This window comes from Thalassophryne amazonica, chromosome 23, assembly GCF_902500255.1.
Source record: "Thalassophryne amazonica chromosome 23, fThaAma1.1, whole genome shotgun sequence".
NCBI classification, from domain to species: Eukaryota; Metazoa; Chordata; class Actinopteri; order Batrachoidiformes; family Batrachoididae; genus Thalassophryne; species Thalassophryne amazonica.
This window is the reverse complement of record NC_047125.1, coordinates 2,493,841-2,511,777: the sequence shown is the minus strand read 5'-3', so window position 1 is coordinate 2,511,777 and position 17,937 is coordinate 2,493,841. Positions and strand designations below refer to the sequence as shown.

Sequence of the window (17,937 nt, the reverse complement as noted above, 5' to 3'; positions counted from 1 at the left end):
AGAGGACACACACCAATTAGCTAAACTTCAGGATTGTCTTACAGACATAAAGACATGGATGACCTCTAATTTCCTGCTTTTAAACTCAGATAAAACTGAAGTTATTGTACTTGGCCCCACAAATCTTAGAAACATGGTGTCTAACCAGATCCTTACTCTGGATGGCATTACCCTGACCTCTAGTAATACTGTGAGAAATCTTGGAGTCATTTTTGATCAGGATATGTCATTCAAAGCGCATATTAAACAAATATGTAGGACTGCTTTTTTGCAGTATCTCTAAAATCAGAAAGGTCTTGTCTCAGAGTGATGCTGAAAAACTAATTCATGCATTTATTTCCTCTAGGCTGGACTATTGTAATTCATTATTATCAGGTTGTCCTAAAAGTTCCCTGAAAAGCCTTCAGTTAATTCAAAATGCTGCAGCTAGAGTACTAACGGAGACTAGAAGGAGAGAGCATATCTCACCCATATTGGCCTCTTTTCATTGGCTTCCTGTTAATTCTAGAATAGAATTTAAAATTCTTCTTCTTACTTATAAGTTTTTGAATAATCAGGTCCCATCTTATCTTAGGGACCTCATAGTACCATATCACCCCAATAGAGCGCTTCGCTCTTAGACTGCAGGCTTACTTGTAGTTCCTAGGGTTTGTAAGAGTAGAATGGGAGGCAGAGCCTTCAGCTTTCAGGCTCCTCTCCTGTGGAACCAGCTCCCAATTCAGATCAGGGAGACAGACACCCTCTCTACTTTTAAGATTAGGCTTAAAACTTTCCTTTTTACTAAAGCTTATAGTTAGGGCTGGATCAGGTGACCCTGAACCATCCCCTAGTTATGCTGCTATAGACTTAGACTGCTGGGGGGTTCCCATGATGCACTGAGTGTTTCTTTCTCTTTTTGCTCAGTATGCACAACTCTGCATTTAATCATTAGTGATTGATCTCTGCTCCCCTCCACAGCATGTCTTTTTCCTGGTTCTCTCCCCAGTCCCAGCAGAAGACTGCCCCTCCCTGAGCCTGGTTCTGCTGGAGGTTTCTTCCTGTTAAAAGGGAGTTTTTCCCCTTCCCACTGTCGCCAAGTGCTTGCTCACAGGGGGTCGTTTTGACCGTTGGGGTTTTTACGTAATTATTGTATGGCCTTGCCTTACAATATAAAGCGCCTTGGGGCAACTGTTTGTTGTGATTTGGCGCTATATAAATAAAATTGATTGATTGATTGATTGATTGGCATTGACAAATGTTTGGCTGAAAAGACTGACAGCATTGCAACACCATGATGTCATGGCTTTTACTAAAATATTGAGAAGAGAAGAGGACACACCAGACTGGCTAACGACTGGGAACACAAGCCTACTTCCAAAGACCAAGGAAACACACCTTCCCAACAAGTACAGACCCATCTGCTGTGTAACAACAACATACAATTGGCTGACAGGAATCATAGCTGATGCCATTTATGAACATCTGGACACTGGTGGCTACCTGGAAAATGAACAAATAGGTTGTTCCAGAAAAAGATTAGGAGCTAAACACCAGTTACTGATAGACAAAGCTATTATCCTTGAGGACTGCAAAAAAAAAAAACAACACAAATAGAGTGGACATTCATGGTGAGGGTACACTCCACATTCAGTCACTGTACATGCAAGTGCATCAATAGGGGAGCAGTGTAAAGAGTGGGTCAGTGTGTCCATACTATGAATCTTATGTCCTGTGAATCTTAAAAACACTATCCAATGCATTAAAAATTCTAATAAATAAATATATATTTAAAAAGTCAGGAACTCAAACCCAATAATCCATATTAATCCATATTTCCCCGGTGCTTCAGGGAAAGGTTAAAAAGCTGAATGGCCCGGGGAACCAAGGATTTCCTCAACCTGTCTGTTGAACAAGACAGAGAGCAATCTACCACTGAACAGGCTTTTCTGCCTGTTTAGTGTGCTGTGTAAGGGGTGGCACTTATTATCCATGATTGATAGGAGTTTGCTGAGGGTCCTTTTCTCAGCTACCAATGCTAAGGACTCCAGCTCAATGCCAACCACAGAGCTCGCTTTCCTCACCATTCTGTTAATATGTCCAGTGTCCCTCCTCTTTGCACTGCCGCCCCAGCATACCACAGCATAGAAGAGAACGCTGGTGATAACAGACTGATAAAACATCAGTAGGAGTTTACTGCAGATTTTAAAGGACCCCAGCCTTCTCAGAAAATAGAGCCCACTCTGCCCCTTTTTATAGAATAATTCTATGCCAAAAAAGGGACTCAGTCAGCTCATGGAAACTGTCCATAAGTTCTCCAAAGACATTGGTATGGAATTTGGACTGGATAAATGCTCAGAATGCACAATCACAAAAGGTAAAAAGACAAAAACCGAAAACATACAGTTGGATGAAGGGAGCTACATTGAAGATCTGGCTGTAGACTCCATATACAAATACATGGGAATTGAACAAAATACTTCAATCGAGCAAATGAGAATGAAAACAACACAAGAATACCTAAACTGCTTATAAAAGATCAGCAAACAGAGTTGTCACCAAAGAACAAGATCACAGCCATAAACCAGTTTGTACAACCCCTGGCAAAAAGTATGGAATCACCGGCCTCGGAGGATGTTCATTCAGTTGTTTAATTTTGTAGAAAAAAGCAGATCACAGACATGACACAAAACTAAAAAAATTTCAAATGGCAACTTTCTGGCTTTAAGAAACACTATAAGAAAAAAAAAAAAAAAAAGATTGTGACAGTCAGTAAAGGTTACTTTTTTAGACCAAGCAGAGGAAAAAAATATGGACTCACTCAATTCTGAGGAATAAATTATGGAATCACCCTGTAAATTTTCATCCCCAAAACTAACACCTGCATCAAATCAGATCTGCTCGTTGACATTGACCCTGTGTGTCTTTTTGCAAGGAATGTTTTCACAGTTTTTGCTCTATGGCAAGATGCATTATCATCTTGAAAAATGATTTCGTCATCCCCAAACATCCTTTCAGTTGATGGGATAAGAAAAGTGTCCAAAATATCAACGTAAACTTGTGCATTTATTGATGATGTAATGACAGCCATCTCCCCAGTGCCTTTACCTGACATGCAGCCCCATATCATCAATGACTGTGGAAATTTACATGTTCTCTTCAGGCAGTCATCTTTATAAATCTCATTGGAACGGCACCAAATAAAAGTTGCAGCATCATCACCTTGCCCAATGCAGATTCGAGATTCATCACTGAATATGACTTTCATCCAGTCATCCACAGTCCACGATTGCTTTTCCTTAGCCCATTGTAACCTTGTTTTTTTTTTCTGTTTAGGTGTTAATGATGCCTTTTGTTTAGCTTTTCTGTATGTAAATCCCATTTCCTTTAGGCGGTTTCTTATAGTTCGGTCACAGACGTTGACTCCAGTTTCCTCCCATTCGTTCCTCATTTGTTTTGTTGTGCATTTTCGATTTTTGAGACATATTGCTTTAAGTTTTCTGTCTTGACGCTTGGTCTACCAGTATGTTTGCCTTTAACAACCTTCCCATGTTGTTTGTATTTGGTCCAGAGTTTAGACACAGCTGACTGTGAACAACCAACATCTTTTGCAACATTGTGTGATGATTTACCCTCTTTTAAGAGTTTGATAATCCTCTCCTTTGTTTTAATTGACATTTCTCGTGTTGGAGCTATGATTCATGTCAGTCCACTTGGTGCAACAGCTCTCCAAGGTGTGATCACTCCTTTTTAGATGCAGACTAACGAGCAGATCTGATTTGATGCGGGTGTTAGTTTTGGGGATGAAAATTTACAGGGTGATTCAATAATTTATTCCTCAGAATTGAGTGAGTCTATATTTTTTTCTTCTGCTTTGTCTAAAAAAGTAACCGTTACTGACTGCCACAATCTTTTTTTTTCTTGATTTCTTATAATGTTTCTTAAAGCCAGAAAGTTGCCATTTGAAATGACTTTAGTTTTGTGTCATGTCTGTGATCTGCTTTTTTTCTACAAAATTAAACTGAATGAACATCCTCCGAGGCCGGTGATTCCATAATTATTGCCAGGGGTTTTAATACCAGTGGTGACCTATGGGTTTGGCATAGCAGACTGGCCACAGTGTGAACTTTATAAGTTGAACATGCTCACCCTCCACAGTCACATACAGAAATCAGTGCATGGACAGAATATATCTCCCTTGCAGAGAAGGCGGTCTGGGTCTCACTGAAATCAACCAGGCCTACAGAGCATCAATAATAAGTATAATAAGCTCTTATGACTTTTTTCCTGCTTTGTGCTGATTTTTATTTTAATAATAAAGACAACACCATGTAAATAAAGAAGTTTCCTGAAATTATTTTAACCCATTTTAAAGGTTTTGTTTTCATGTGTTCACAGCCTCCCCTCGTTTATGTCAAATTAACAGATTTTGGTGTGAAAAGGCGGGTCCACAAATTGAAGGTTCTGATTGGTTAAACTCAACTTTGTTACATTTCCTGAAGAAACAAACATACTGACAACTGAAATTGTTTCATCTTAATACTAACAATTATTACTGGTGAGAAGAAGCTGTTGTTAGTCTGAGGGATTTTTGATATAAATGCAGTTATGTTCCAGAATATAACATTCCAGAACAGATAAGAGTTTTAATTGGCTCATAGATAGATGGGGGCTGGGCTACCAGCTAATCAGCACAAAAGCCACACACAAACAAGAAGAATGCTAGAGAAAGTTTTAATGGTGATTATTACCCAAAAAAATGAAAAGAAAACAGGCCTCGGTTTTAGATTTATTTATTTATTTATTTATTTTTCTCAGCTCCCAATTCGGATCAGGGAGACAGACACCCTCTCTATTTTTAAGATTAGGCTTAAAACTTTCCTTTTTGCTAAAGCTTATAGTTAGGGCTGGATCAGGTGACCCTGAACCATCCCTTAGTTATGCTGCTATAGACTTAGACTGCTGGGGGGTTCCCATGATGCACTGAGTGTTTCTTTCTCTTTTTGCTCTGTATGCACCACTCTGCCTGCATTTAATCATTAGTGATCGATCTCTGCTCCCCTCCACAGCATGTCTTTTTCCTGGTTCTCTCCCTCAGCCCCAACCAGTCCCAGCAGAAGACTGCCCCTCCCTGAGCCTGGTTCTGCTGGAGGTTTCTTCCTGTTAAAAGGGAGTTTTTCCTTCCCACTGTTGCCAAGTGCTTGCTCACAGGGGGTCGTTTTGACATTTGGGGTTTTTCTGCGATTATTGTATGGCTTTGCCTTGCAATAGGAAGCGCCTTGGGGCAACTGTTTGTTGTGATTTGGCGCTATATAAATAAAATTGATTTGATTTGATTTAGCTCACTGTGTAAAGTGAATTGCTAAGCTAGGTGTAACAGGCTAACACGGCCCCAATGTCATATGGATTTTATTTTTATTTGATTTTTCCTGCTTCAAGGACCTGAAATTACATACAGGTGATATGTTTTATCCTATTATTTAATTTTTTACGTAGAACTGTTTGACTCTGTGGCCTGACACAAATTAAGAACCTAAAGCTTTACTAAATGGACTTGGATTGTCAGGAGAAATTAAGTAATGACTAAAAAGGGTTCCCAAAAACTACAGTTGACAAAGAAGGGTTTCATTCTATTGTTTTTTCTACCTGGTTCTTTTATGTAAAATTCTGCCCCTTACCAAAATCCAAAGCATTGTATTCCTCATTTTGAGTTTATTCAAGGTCACGTTAGAAACCAGGCCTGGGACGCTCACAGACAGTGTCCATCTGGTGAAAGGTCCCTAAAATGAGTCATACAGCACTTTTTATACCTTGTGGGTGTTAACAATGGGTGTGGTGTCATCGCACATTTCTAATGTTACTGGCTCTCACCAACAGGGGGAGCTCTCCCGGTGTCTGAAACTTGGACACATGAAGTAAAACTTAACTTATATTTCTCAGAACGTCCAAACAAACAACACAAATACTTGATAACTAACATAAAATAAAGAATTAGCACAGATATTATCTGACACTATACTTTCAATAATAGACCCCTGTCTGTTCTGGGTGTGTTTACCCATGATTCCTTGCCATTTTGTGAGGCAGACAAAGTAAACATAGAGTGAGCACTGGTGTTGCAGTCTGATTGGTCCCCCCCCCCCCCCCCCCCCCTTCCTTCACTGCGCATGCGTCATTTCGCTGCGTCAGCAGTGATTAACATCACCTTTTTTCTGCTTAAAACTGCACTCCAGTCATCATCCATCTCAGCAACAGATCTCTGAAGCTTTTGGACAACAATCACTTCCACATAAATTCTATGAAACAATGCTGATAATATATATTATATATTTATATATTTACTTGGTAGTCAGGAGGATAATAAAAGACAGGGGGACCAATCAGACTGCAATACTGGTGCGTCTGAGTCTGACTCTCTCCACCCAAACCGATCAAAGGGAATAATGTGATTATTAACCATCAGACAAAGTAAAACCTTTTAAATCATTCAAAAGTGCAGTTTTAAGCAGAAACAAGGCGATAATCTCTTAATTGCTGCTGATGCTCTGAAATGATGCATACGCAGTGAAGGCAGGGGGCTTGATCAGACTGTAACACCGGTGAGCCGTGAAGCGTCAGTTCGTGCTGAAGTGAGACAATGGTTATTTTGCGTGTGGTGTTCAGACGTACAAACAAATGTCAATGTCGCTCGACTTGGGCTCCCATTCAAACCACCAGTTATGTTTGTATGTTAGTACAGACAGCGAACCATGAAGAAATGTAGATTAAACCTGTTTGTTTTGATTCCATTTCCTACTGAGAAGACTCAGATGAACGCAAAACATGAATAAAAAGATGTGATTTTCCTGCAATTTTAGTTTGTCAGTATTTCTGACACTGAATTATTTTGTCATTATGATGCAGACTAGAGTGTGGATACTCAAACCTGGCCCGTTAGGACATGATGGGTTGGGTCAGTGTCGCAGACCCAACAGTCCCCCCCTAAAACTTGGTCTGCCCTGCCTCCACTGTGCATATGTCATTTGGGACCACAACAGCTCCCAAAGCAATCAAAGGGAATAATGGGATTATTAACCATCAGATGACAAACCTACAAATCTGTCTAAAGTCAGTTTTAAGCAGAAATGAGGTGGTAATTTGTGATGCTTTGAAATGATGGAGGTGCAGTGAATGCAGCAGGAGTCGCTCGCCATGCTTGCTCTGTCTTTTATTTTGAAATAATGCTAAATTTATGTGTAAATGATTGTTGAACAGAAGCTTCGGATATCTGTCGCTGAGATAGATGATGGCTAGAGTGCAGTTTGAAGTAGAAATGAGACGATAATCAGTGAAATACTGCCAACGCCCCAAAATGACGCCTGCGCAGTGAAGGCAGGGTGGACCGATTTTTGAGGGGGACTTTTTGGTCGACGGCACCGGTTTCAAACAAATAGCATCCAAATAATGAATGTTTATAAGTTCAATGGTACAAATATTTCATGAGGTGAAACCTGGAACAAACTATTCAACGAGACGCGTGTGTACTACAAAAAAAAAAGTGTTTCCTCAGTGCAGCGAAAAAAAATAAATCACGTCAGATGGTTTACAGCGCAGGGGATTTGTTTTGTGTGTGTGTGTGTGTGTGTGTGTGCACATGAAATAAAATGTGAGGCTTTACTCTTATTAAGCTCACTGAAGCCATTTTCATCCACAGACTCTCAGCAACACGAACAGCGAGGTTGTTTGTTTTTTCCTTTGGTGAGGGCGGAGGGAGGGCTGGGACAACCGCATAAATGATGGTGATTGGTTAAGGAAGATTAAAATTTCATCGTAAGACAACCGGATGCAAAGGTGGGTGGGAGTTCACACACAAGCACAAATACACGCACAGTCAGTCTAACACACAAACGACAGAAATGCACATGCAGCATTAGTGTTTTTCAACTGGAACTACAGATACAGTATTACTTTCCCCTCATTGAGATAAAAGGCAAGAACGTACACGTGAACGAACATAATTTAATTTTACATTTAGGCCAAGGTCCAGTATAGGCCCGCGTGTTATTTTAAAATGGTTGAAACTGTTTTGTTTTTTTCCCTCAAAATTCTACACATAATCCTACCCAAAGTAATCCTACCCAACCTTGGGTAGGATTACTTTGAAAGAATACATGTGGATTACATGTATGTATGTACATACATTTGGATTACTTGTAATCTGATTACATTTGGATTACATTTCAAAGTAATCCTACCCAACTTTGATAATACCCCATAATGACAATGTGAACAAAGTTGGGGATTTTTTTCAGAAATTTGCAGAGGTGGGCAAAGTTCCGATAATAGATAATTATGGAAGATAATGTTTTCATTATCGGATTATCTTTTTAGATAACTTTAAAAACCATTATCAGACTAATTATCTTCCGATACGTTTTTGTCTGTTAACTTTTAGACCAGTAACGTAGTAAACAAAGATGCACAGTGATAAACATTTTTAAAATTAGTTGAGCACCTACCTGTTAAAAGTTTCCTAACAGATGCATAGTTTTATCATCTGCAAACATAAGACAGCTGCTTCCAGCAGAAACCACTCTATCCTCTGCAGACAAAAGAGAACTGATCTCACAAAAAAAAAAAAAATCATTTTCTTTAACACCATACTGATACTCTGGCAATATCACCCAAGTCATCCAGAGGTATACATTTTTAATTTATGGTTCAAATTTTAACCAAACTAATTTTGGACAAGTTATTTAAAATTACTGTCATGTCTGATGTTTCATAAAGTGAAAATATCAGATATATGTTTTAGTTTTAAAGTAATGTGCTAATTTTAAGGTTTTAGTGAGCACATGCTGTGCCCAGCAGTGCATTATGGGTAGGATAAGGTAAATGCATTTCAGACACTCTGTTCAGGCTCCACGGACAACAGCATTAAACTCTAGTGCCTAAAACTCTCTGAATATCTCTGAACTGAATATATTCTCTGGGTTTATAGACGTTGTTGTACAGTGGTCCCTTGTTTATCGCTGGAGTTACGTTGTAAAAATAACCCGCGATATACGCAATCCGCGAAGTAGTCAGCGCTATTTTTTGCAATTATTATAGATGTTTTAAGGCTGTAAAAACCCCTCACTACACACTTTATACACTTTTCTCAAACAGGCATTAACATTTTCTCACTTTTGCCTCCTGTGTAAACACTCTTTTTTCTTCTGTGCGAGAAGATTATAAACAGACACACGCAGAACACAATGTGCGTGCTCTCCCTTCGCTCACTGCCTCCGGAGGTACGGATGCGGGACCCACAAAGAATCCAAGTCCTCTCTCAGTGGCTACGGAGCTCTGGGACTGCGGGCCAACATCCGCATCAAAACAGCAAGCGTAGTCTCTGGACCTGTTGGCAGATTTGGCGCAGCTCCGCGCAGCAGACAGGAGGGCGGTGTGAGTGGCCTGCTGCTGCATTTACCAAACCCGCAGAAAGCACATCAGATGCAGTGAGAGCAATCGCGGTGATGCCGACCAGTGCCGCGACCGGCCCCCCTGATAAAGATGCAGAACACAATGCACTGTTAAAAAAAAGCATGCAAAATTGCATGAAAAAAATCTGTGAAACTGCGAGGCCACGAAAGGTGAAGCGCATTTTAGCGAGGGACCACTGTATTTGCATTCGTTAAATTCCACGCATCTTAAATGTAGCAAACATGGATTATCTGGGATTTTGTTTTGGCAAGTTTTTCAGGCCTCTACTGCCATCTACTGGCCAGTAGTGTTCATGGCAGTATTTGCCCTTTGCTAAGCAGTAGATGGCAGTGTTCTATTTATTTTTACTCCGGTTATATCAGATGGTTGTCAAATCAACTTTTTGGCTTTGCAAATGGCTTTTTTTTTTTTTTTTTTTTTTTTACAAATTAAGTTTAAAAACAAAATAACAACAAAAAATAACATTACAAGACAGCTCTGCGGTGTTTGCACAGGCAAAGTGCGAGCGGTTGGACGCTTGTAGCCCCTCAGCAGCAGGATAACCTCACAACGGCCGACCAGAATAATATCAAACAGGTTTGATTTTCATTCGACCATATGATCGGCGCTCAGGACGTGGTCGTGAGATGTTAAACGCAGCTTGTTACTCCATGTACACTACACGATGCAGGACGCGTGATTAACCTGAAACTCGGTCCAAAAAATTATTGCACGAATGAAAAATCATCTGAAAAAGGGCCAAAACTCGCACAGTGTAAAGCCAACATTTATGTGTCAAGACAGTATTGAGTGCACATTTTACATCATCATCAAACGTGAGCACGGCACTAATAAAATGAGCACACATTCTCTCCACATGCAAAACATTTTGCGATGACACTTCCAGGGCTCCATAAAAATGCCTGTTTTTACAAATAAAAAATGGAATATTTTACAAAAGCACATTCAGGCCCGGCCCTGGGCACGGGTGAACCGGGCGGTCGCCCGGGGCGCCATGTAGTGGGCGGGGCGCCAAACTGCAACCCTTTCCAAAAAAAAAAAAAAAAAAAAAAAAAAATCATAATCATAAAATAAAGATAATATTGTTATGTATAAAATACATTTCAATGTGTTACATATAATAATATACAAATTATTTTGACTCCTCGTCTGAATCTGCTGTTTACAGTGAAAGGTGGGGGGAGGGGGGCAGCGTGGACGTCACTCACAGAGGTGTTGTTGATTAAGACATAAAAAACTAACAATGAAAAGGTCAAAGCCCTCGGGTACTGCTCTAAGCTTCTTAGCTTGTTGACTCCTCATTATATCCATCAGTCCATGACGCTCCTGGGTGATTCTTAGACTACGGGCACTTTTATGTCCCTTGATCATATTTTATGAAAAAAGGGAAATTTCACACTTTTATAGTTATCTTTACAATGAAAGTGTTTTAAGAAATTTGTCCTAGTAGTCTATGATAGCTTTTTCACCTTTTTTCAGCATCATTATATGCAAATATTGCCATTTTGTGCTTGTCCCACACCCAGACTTATGATCTTCAATGATAAAAATGAATAGTAAACAAACGTTTTTTGTAATGGTTTAAAATATCTCTGAATAAAATGTCAGTAAAATAATCAAAACATAATTGGGGTATGTCATACAACTGTTGTGATTTTTTTTAAACGAAATGTAGTTGTCCCACACTATTGCCGTAATTTCCACCACAACAATAATGTCCCTTTAAAAAGTTTGTATGAAAGGTTGTGTGGGTAGTTTCTATGGAGATAAACAGTAACATCAGAGCACATGTATATAGCACCAAATCACAACAAACAGTTGCCCCAAGGCGCTTTATATTGTAAGGCAATGGTGTGGTGGAAATTACATTTACAAGGCCAATAGTGCCCGTAGTTAAAGAATCACCCTCCTACACAACAGTGGGCCAAACTACAAACTACAGAATGTACAGATACCTGTAAATATATATACACTCAACCTTAGTTTCACATAACCACGTTAATTTATGCAAGATTAGAATTGTGGGCTAGTGTAAACTATAAAAATATATGTAAACCTACTTTTTTGTATAGATGCTCTGAGAAAGTATCTGCAGTCACAACAAGCACCTGTTGAAGCTGCAGCAGAGAATCCCTTGGCGTCAACTTCACAAGCTGAAGAATGTAAGTGCATATGCATGATTTAATTATGAAAGCTAACGTTTTGTTTTTGTCATAATACTGTAAAAACACACACTCAAAGAATAATAGGTGGTTTGTGTTTTGTGCACAGCTGAATCAGCAGAAAGTCAAACTCCAACCATCAGTGCTGTTAGTGAGACACAACTTGTCCTTCAAGATCCAGGTGAGTGTTTCATGCATTTGGTACAAACAGCAGCTCTTCACGTCTATATATTGTCCACAGAAAAACTGTATGCACATCTCTCCACATGGATGCTCAGGCTACTATTTTTTAGAAATTAATTATTGCTGCAATGTGTATGTTTCTTTTTACAGAGGAAGGAGCCAGTACCAGTAGACTTAATATCCATCAGTCTGGAGAAACACCAGCCACTTCAGCAGCTGTTTGTGAGCCCATTGACCCAGCTGATTGGCTCAACCTGACTGATGGTGTAAGGACCGAGCTAGTCACCCGAGGGCCTCCTGTTATCAATTCGGACTTCACATTTCCAAAAAATGAGGATGGGAGAAGTTTCCACCATCACTATTTCTTTAGGCACCTGATGAATGGGGAGAAGATGAAGAGAACATGGCTCATATACTCCACCAAAAATGAGTTTATACTGCTTCTGTTTCAAACTGTTCTCACAAAAAATATTCAAATGAGGCAGAGAAGGCTTCAATAACTGGAAGCTGTACTCAAAGAGCATATTGAAAAGGTGGATAGAGGAGCAAGCCGCACAACACACCTCGGAAAAACTATTCAGAATGAACTAATAAATTGCATAGGTGAACAAATTTTGGACTCCATTGTGGCAGAAATTAAAGTAAGCAAATATTATTCCATTATTTTGGACTGTACTCCAGATCTAAGCCACAAGGAGCAAATGTCAGTGATAATAAGAATAGTAACAGTAGAAGGCACTCCGCAAATAAAGGAACATTTTTTGGGGTTTCTGGAGGCAGAAGAAACCACTGGAGAAAGCCTCTCAGCACTCATCCTCAACAGACTAATCAATCAATCAATCAATTTTATTTATATAGCGCCAAATCACAACAAACAGTTGCCCCAAGGCACTTTATATTGTAAGGCAAAGCCATACAATAATTATGTAAAAACCCCAACGGTCGAAACGACCCCCTGTGAGCAAGCACTTGGCGACAGTGGGAAGGAAAAACTCCCTTTTAACAGGAAGAAACCTGCAGCAGAACCAGGCTCAGGGAGGGGCAGTCTTCTGCTGGGACTGGTTGGGGCTGAGGGAGAGAATCAGGAAAAAGACATGCTGTGGAGGGGAGCAGAGATCAATCACTAATGATTAAATGCAGAGTGGTGCATACAGAGCAAAAAGAGAAACACTCAGTGCATCATGGGAACCCCCCAGCAGTCTAAGTCTATAGCAGCATAACTAAGGGATGGTTCAGGGTCACCTGATCCAGCCTTAACTATAAGCTTTAGCAAAAAGGAAAGTTTTAAGCCTAATCTTAAAAGTAGAGAGGGTGTCTGTCTCCCTGCTCCGAATTGGGAGCTGGTTCCACAGGAGAGGAGCCTGAAAGCTGAAGGCTCTGCCTCCCATTCTACTCTTAAAAACCCTAGGAACTACAAGTAAGCCTGCAGTCTGAGAGCGAAGCGCTCTATTGGGGTGATATGGTACTATGAGGTCCCTAAGATAAGATGGGACCTGATTATTCAAAACCTTATAAGTAAGAAGAAGAATTTTAAATTCTATTCTAGAATTAACAGGAAGCCAATGAAGAGAGGCCAATATGGGTGAGATATGCTCTCTCCTTCTAGTCCCCGTCAGTACTCTAGCGGCAGCATTTTGAATTAACTGAAGGCTTTTCAGGGAACTTTTATGACAACCTGATAATAATGAATTACAATAGTCCAGCCTAGAGGAAATAAATGCATGAATTAGTTTTTCAGCATCACTCTGAGACAAGACCTTTCTAATTTTAGAGATATTGCGCAAATGCAAAAAAGTAGTCCTACATATTTGCTTAATATGCGCATTGAAGGACATATCCTGATCAAAAATGACTCCAAGATTTCTCACAGTATTACTAGAGGTCAGGGTAATGCCATCCAGAGTAAGGATCTGGTTAGACACCATGTTTCTAAGATTTGTGGGGCCAAGTACAATAACTTCAGTTTTATCTGAGTTTAAAAGCAGGAAATTAGAGGTCATCCATGTCTTTATGTCTGTAAGACAATCCTGCAGTTTAGCTAATTGGTGTGTGTCCTCTGGCTTCATGGATAGATAAAGCTGGGTATCATCTGCGTAACAATGAAAATTTAAGCAATGCTTTCTAATAATACTGCCTAAGGGAAGCATGTATAAAGTGAATAAAATTGGTCCTAGCACAGAACCTTGTGGAACTCCATAATTAACCTTAGTCTGTGAAGAAGATTCCCCATTTACATGAACAAATTGTAATCTATTAGATAAATATGATTCAAACCACCGCAGCGCAGTGCCTTTAATACCTATGGCATGCTCTAATCTCTGTAATAAAATTTTATGGTCAACAGTATCAAAAGCAGCACTGAGGTCTAACAGGACAAGCACAGAGATGAGTCCACTGTCTGAGGCCAAAAGAAGATCATTTGTAACCTTCACTAATGTTTCTGTACTATGATGAATTCTAAAACCTGACTGAAACTCTTCAAATAGACCATTCCTATGCAGATGATCAGTTAGCTGTTTTACAGCTACCCTTTCAAGAATTTTTGAGAGAAAAGGAAGGTTGGAGATTGGCCTGTAATTAGCTAAGATAGCTGGGTCAAGTGATGGCTTTTTAAGTAATGGTTTAATTACTGCCACCTTAAAAGCCTGTGGTACATAGCCAACTAATAAAGATAGATTGATCATATTTAAGATCGAAGCATTAATTAATGGTAGGGCTTCCTTGAGCAGCTTGGTAGGAATGGGGTCTAATAAACATGTTTTAATTAACATTATTTTAATGAAAATAACTCAGAACAATCGGAGAGAAAGAGGCTAACCAAATACCGGCATCACTGAAAGCAGCCAAAGATAACGATACGTCTTTGGGATGGTTATGAGTAATTTTTTCTCTAATAGTTAAAATTTTATTAGCAAAGAAAGTCATGAAGTCATTACTAGTTAAAATTAAAGGAATACTCGGCTCAATAGAGCTCTGACTCTTTGTCAGCCTGGCTACAGTGCTGAAAAGAAACCTGGGGTTGTTCTTATTTTCTTCAATAAGTGATGAGTAGTAAGATGTCCTAGCTTTACGGAGGGCTTTTTTATAGAGCAACAGACTCTTTTTCCAGGCTAAGTGAAGATCTTCTAAATTAGTGAGATGCCATTTCCTCTCCAACTTATGGGTTATCTGCTTTAAGCTGCGAGTCTGTGAGTTATACCACGGAGTCAGGCACTTCTGATTTAAGGCTCTCTTTTTCAGAGGAACTACAGCATCCAAAGTTGTCCTCAATGAGGATGTAAAACTATTGACGAGATACTCTATCTCACTTACAGAGTTTAGGTAGCTACTCTGCTCTGTGTTGGTATATGACATTAGAGAACATAAAGAAGGAATCATATCCTTAAACCTAGTTACAGCGCTTTCTGAAAGACTTCTAGTGTAATAAAACTTATTCCCCACTGCTGGGTAGTCCATCAGAGTAAATGTAAATGTTAAGAAATGATCAGACAGAAGGGGGTTTTCAGGGAATACTGTTAAGTCTTAAAATTTCCATACCATAAGTCAGAACAAGATCTAAGATATGATTAAAGTGGTGGGTGGACTCATTTACATTTTGAGCAAAGCCAATTGAGTCTAATAATAGATTAAATGCAGTGTTGAGGCTGTCATTCTCAGCATGTGTGTGGATGTTAAAATCGCCCACTATAATTATCTTATCTGAGCTAAGCACTAAGTCAGACAAAAGGTCCGAAAATTCACAGAGAAACTCACAGTAATGACCAGGTGGACGATAGATAACAAATAATGGGGAGAGTAATTGTTTGTTCCAGTTTCCAGGTTTTCCAGCCTGCAGAGTCCTGGAGCATATAAAAGCCCGCCTTGAACCTGCCCTTGGTTGCTCACACTCCACCTGGCAACAAGATGGCAGCAGCTTGAATCTTTTTCTTCTTTTTACCCTCATTGTTTGTTGTTAATTCCCCTAGATATTTGCAACAATAAATTTGTTTAACCTTTTGGTTAGTTTTGTCTTCCGTTATGTTGCACTCCAAGAGCCAGGGTGTATGGACTGCATTTATATAGCTCATTGCATTTACGGTATATCTGCATCAGATGCTTCACACATCAATGCCTCAGTGAGCCATGTGGAAAAAAAACCCTGCATTTTCAGGTCTATTTACCCACCCAAAAAATCTCCAAAAATGTAATTTTTTTTTTTTTTTGGTCAGGTCAATTTTTCAACCACAGTCTTTTCACACAACTTCTATTGTGCTACCAGCCTTTAATAAAAAAATATATAATATATATATATATATACACACACACATTGTGGTTCAGAAAACTACACTGCAAAAGAAATGACAATTCAAAGAACTCAAAAATAATGATTCTCAGTGTCGATTCAAATGAAACAAAAGGAGTATTTATCACACATTAATGCATCAACTTGTTCAACCTTCACTCCTGAGTTTTCCTAGTTTTTTTTAATTATTGATCTCTGTTTTCAAATTCTTGGCCACCTTAAAATCCTTACAAATGTTTTTAATTCAGCATTAATTTCTGATTACTGTACATTTTGAAGTAAAAAAAACAACTTTTCTTACATTAGAAAACTATTTTTAGACAAATAAAATAACATGAAAAGTAATGTTTAATGTAGTAATGGAAGATTTGTTCATTCAACAAATTATGTTTCTGATGTGGGTCAAGAAATATATTTCTTAAAATATTGAAAAAACATGAAACAGCACTGTTCTATTTTCTTTGATTACTTGGTTAAAAAACTGTAAAACACAAAAATAGGTCAAACACTCAGCTCGACAGTGATTGATTCTGCAGCTAAAATGTAATTATTTAGCTTTAGCCGAGGAGTGGACATCAGCTGGTAAGAAACGAGGCAGCTGTGGTCTGGTAGCTCTAGCCTTTAGCCCGCCTCTTTTTTCCCTTCTCCTTTTTGGACATTCTGTGACTAGGTCCATTGGCTCCATCGCTCACGTGTATCCGGAGCTGCCGTCTCTTGTCAGCTGGAATTAACTCAGTTCAGTTGTTTGAAGAAGTCCAAGTCCAGCAAACTGGGTTTTGGCAGTGTGGATTCTGCCGATGTCCAGATGTTGGTCTGGACTGTGTGGTAACACTGCACAGAGTAGTTGTGTTTTAAAGGCACAATGTCACTGACAGAACCAAAAACACGCCGGTGTCTGAATCATACGTCAGCCAAGGGGGCGCCAAAAATCATGTTTCCAACCACTGAGACGTCAAAGTCCAGGGGTCAAAATACATTTTTTTAACCTACTTGCACTGGTGCTAGTAACAAAAAAATTACTTGCACCAAAAAAAAAAAAAAAAGTTACTTGCACAACCAAAAGTCAGTCTTGTATCAACCTTAAAACTCCTCCTCTGATGTGTTAGACTCTTCCTCTCTGGGGAGAGTTTGAGGGGAGAACAGCAGCAGCAGACAGTTTTTTTTTTTTCCCACCCCCACATGTGCATGTGCGGGTGAATGTATGGAACCCGGGAGAGGTCACTTAAAGTGATTTTTTTTTTTCTGGCCATGATAATTTCCTTTTATTGAGACTTCGAATTATAATAAAACGTGCATGTTTTCCTTTCGTTCAAAATAAACTTCATAATAAGACCTAAACTGTCATCCTCACGACGGGGAGACGCTTCAACCTCAGCATCCTTTGTAATGTGCTTAAACTCCAGCTGATGTCATGCTGGAGCACTCTGTATGTCCTTCTGCGCCCAAACCATGATGATACACTCTGACCAGATCCATTTCTAATAAAATGTGCACCCAATATAACGTGCACACATTCTCTCCACATGCAAAACATTCTGCGATTACACTTCCAGAGCTCCGTACTTTACATGTGCGCACGCGAACAGGAGGTCCTCAAACTGGAGCTCCTGCAGCTGCTGCAGCAAATAATGAAACTCCCTGAATTGGGAACGTCTCATGAGGATGTTGTGAACCCAGGGACGGCGCCGCGGGCGACGTTTGTCAGCTTTCCACAACAAATAGAGCACAGCAACTGTGTTAGAGTCATAAAACACAGGAAGACAAAGACAACACACTGGAAACTGTTTTTCCTTATTTATTCCTTTATTGGTTCATTCTACTGGTGATTACAGTTGATTAAACTTGGATAAAGTTACTTGCACCAGTGCA

At 39.5% G+C, this 17,937-nt stretch overlaps 2 protein-coding genes and 1 long non-coding RNA gene across 3 annotated transcripts in view; 1 reads left to right on the top strand and 2 right to left on the bottom strand.

Moving 5' to 3' along the window:
- Window positions 1-17,937, bottom strand: part of LOC117504818 — a 3,434,143-nt gene that overhangs the window by 3,397,746 nt on the left and 18,460 nt on the right. The window lies entirely within an intron of this gene.
- LOC117504825 (protein NLRC3-like) overlaps window positions 1-17,937 on the bottom strand; it is a 577,399-nt gene that overhangs the window by 548,726 nt on the left and 10,736 nt on the right. The window lies entirely within an intron of this gene.
- LOC117504919 lies at window positions 7,735-12,299 on the top strand. Its single transcript, XR_004558978.1, has 4 exons — window positions 7,735-7,806; window positions 11,514-11,603; window positions 11,713-11,784; window positions 11,937-12,299. It is a non-coding gene; the product is annotated as an uncharacterized LOC117504919 (long non-coding RNA).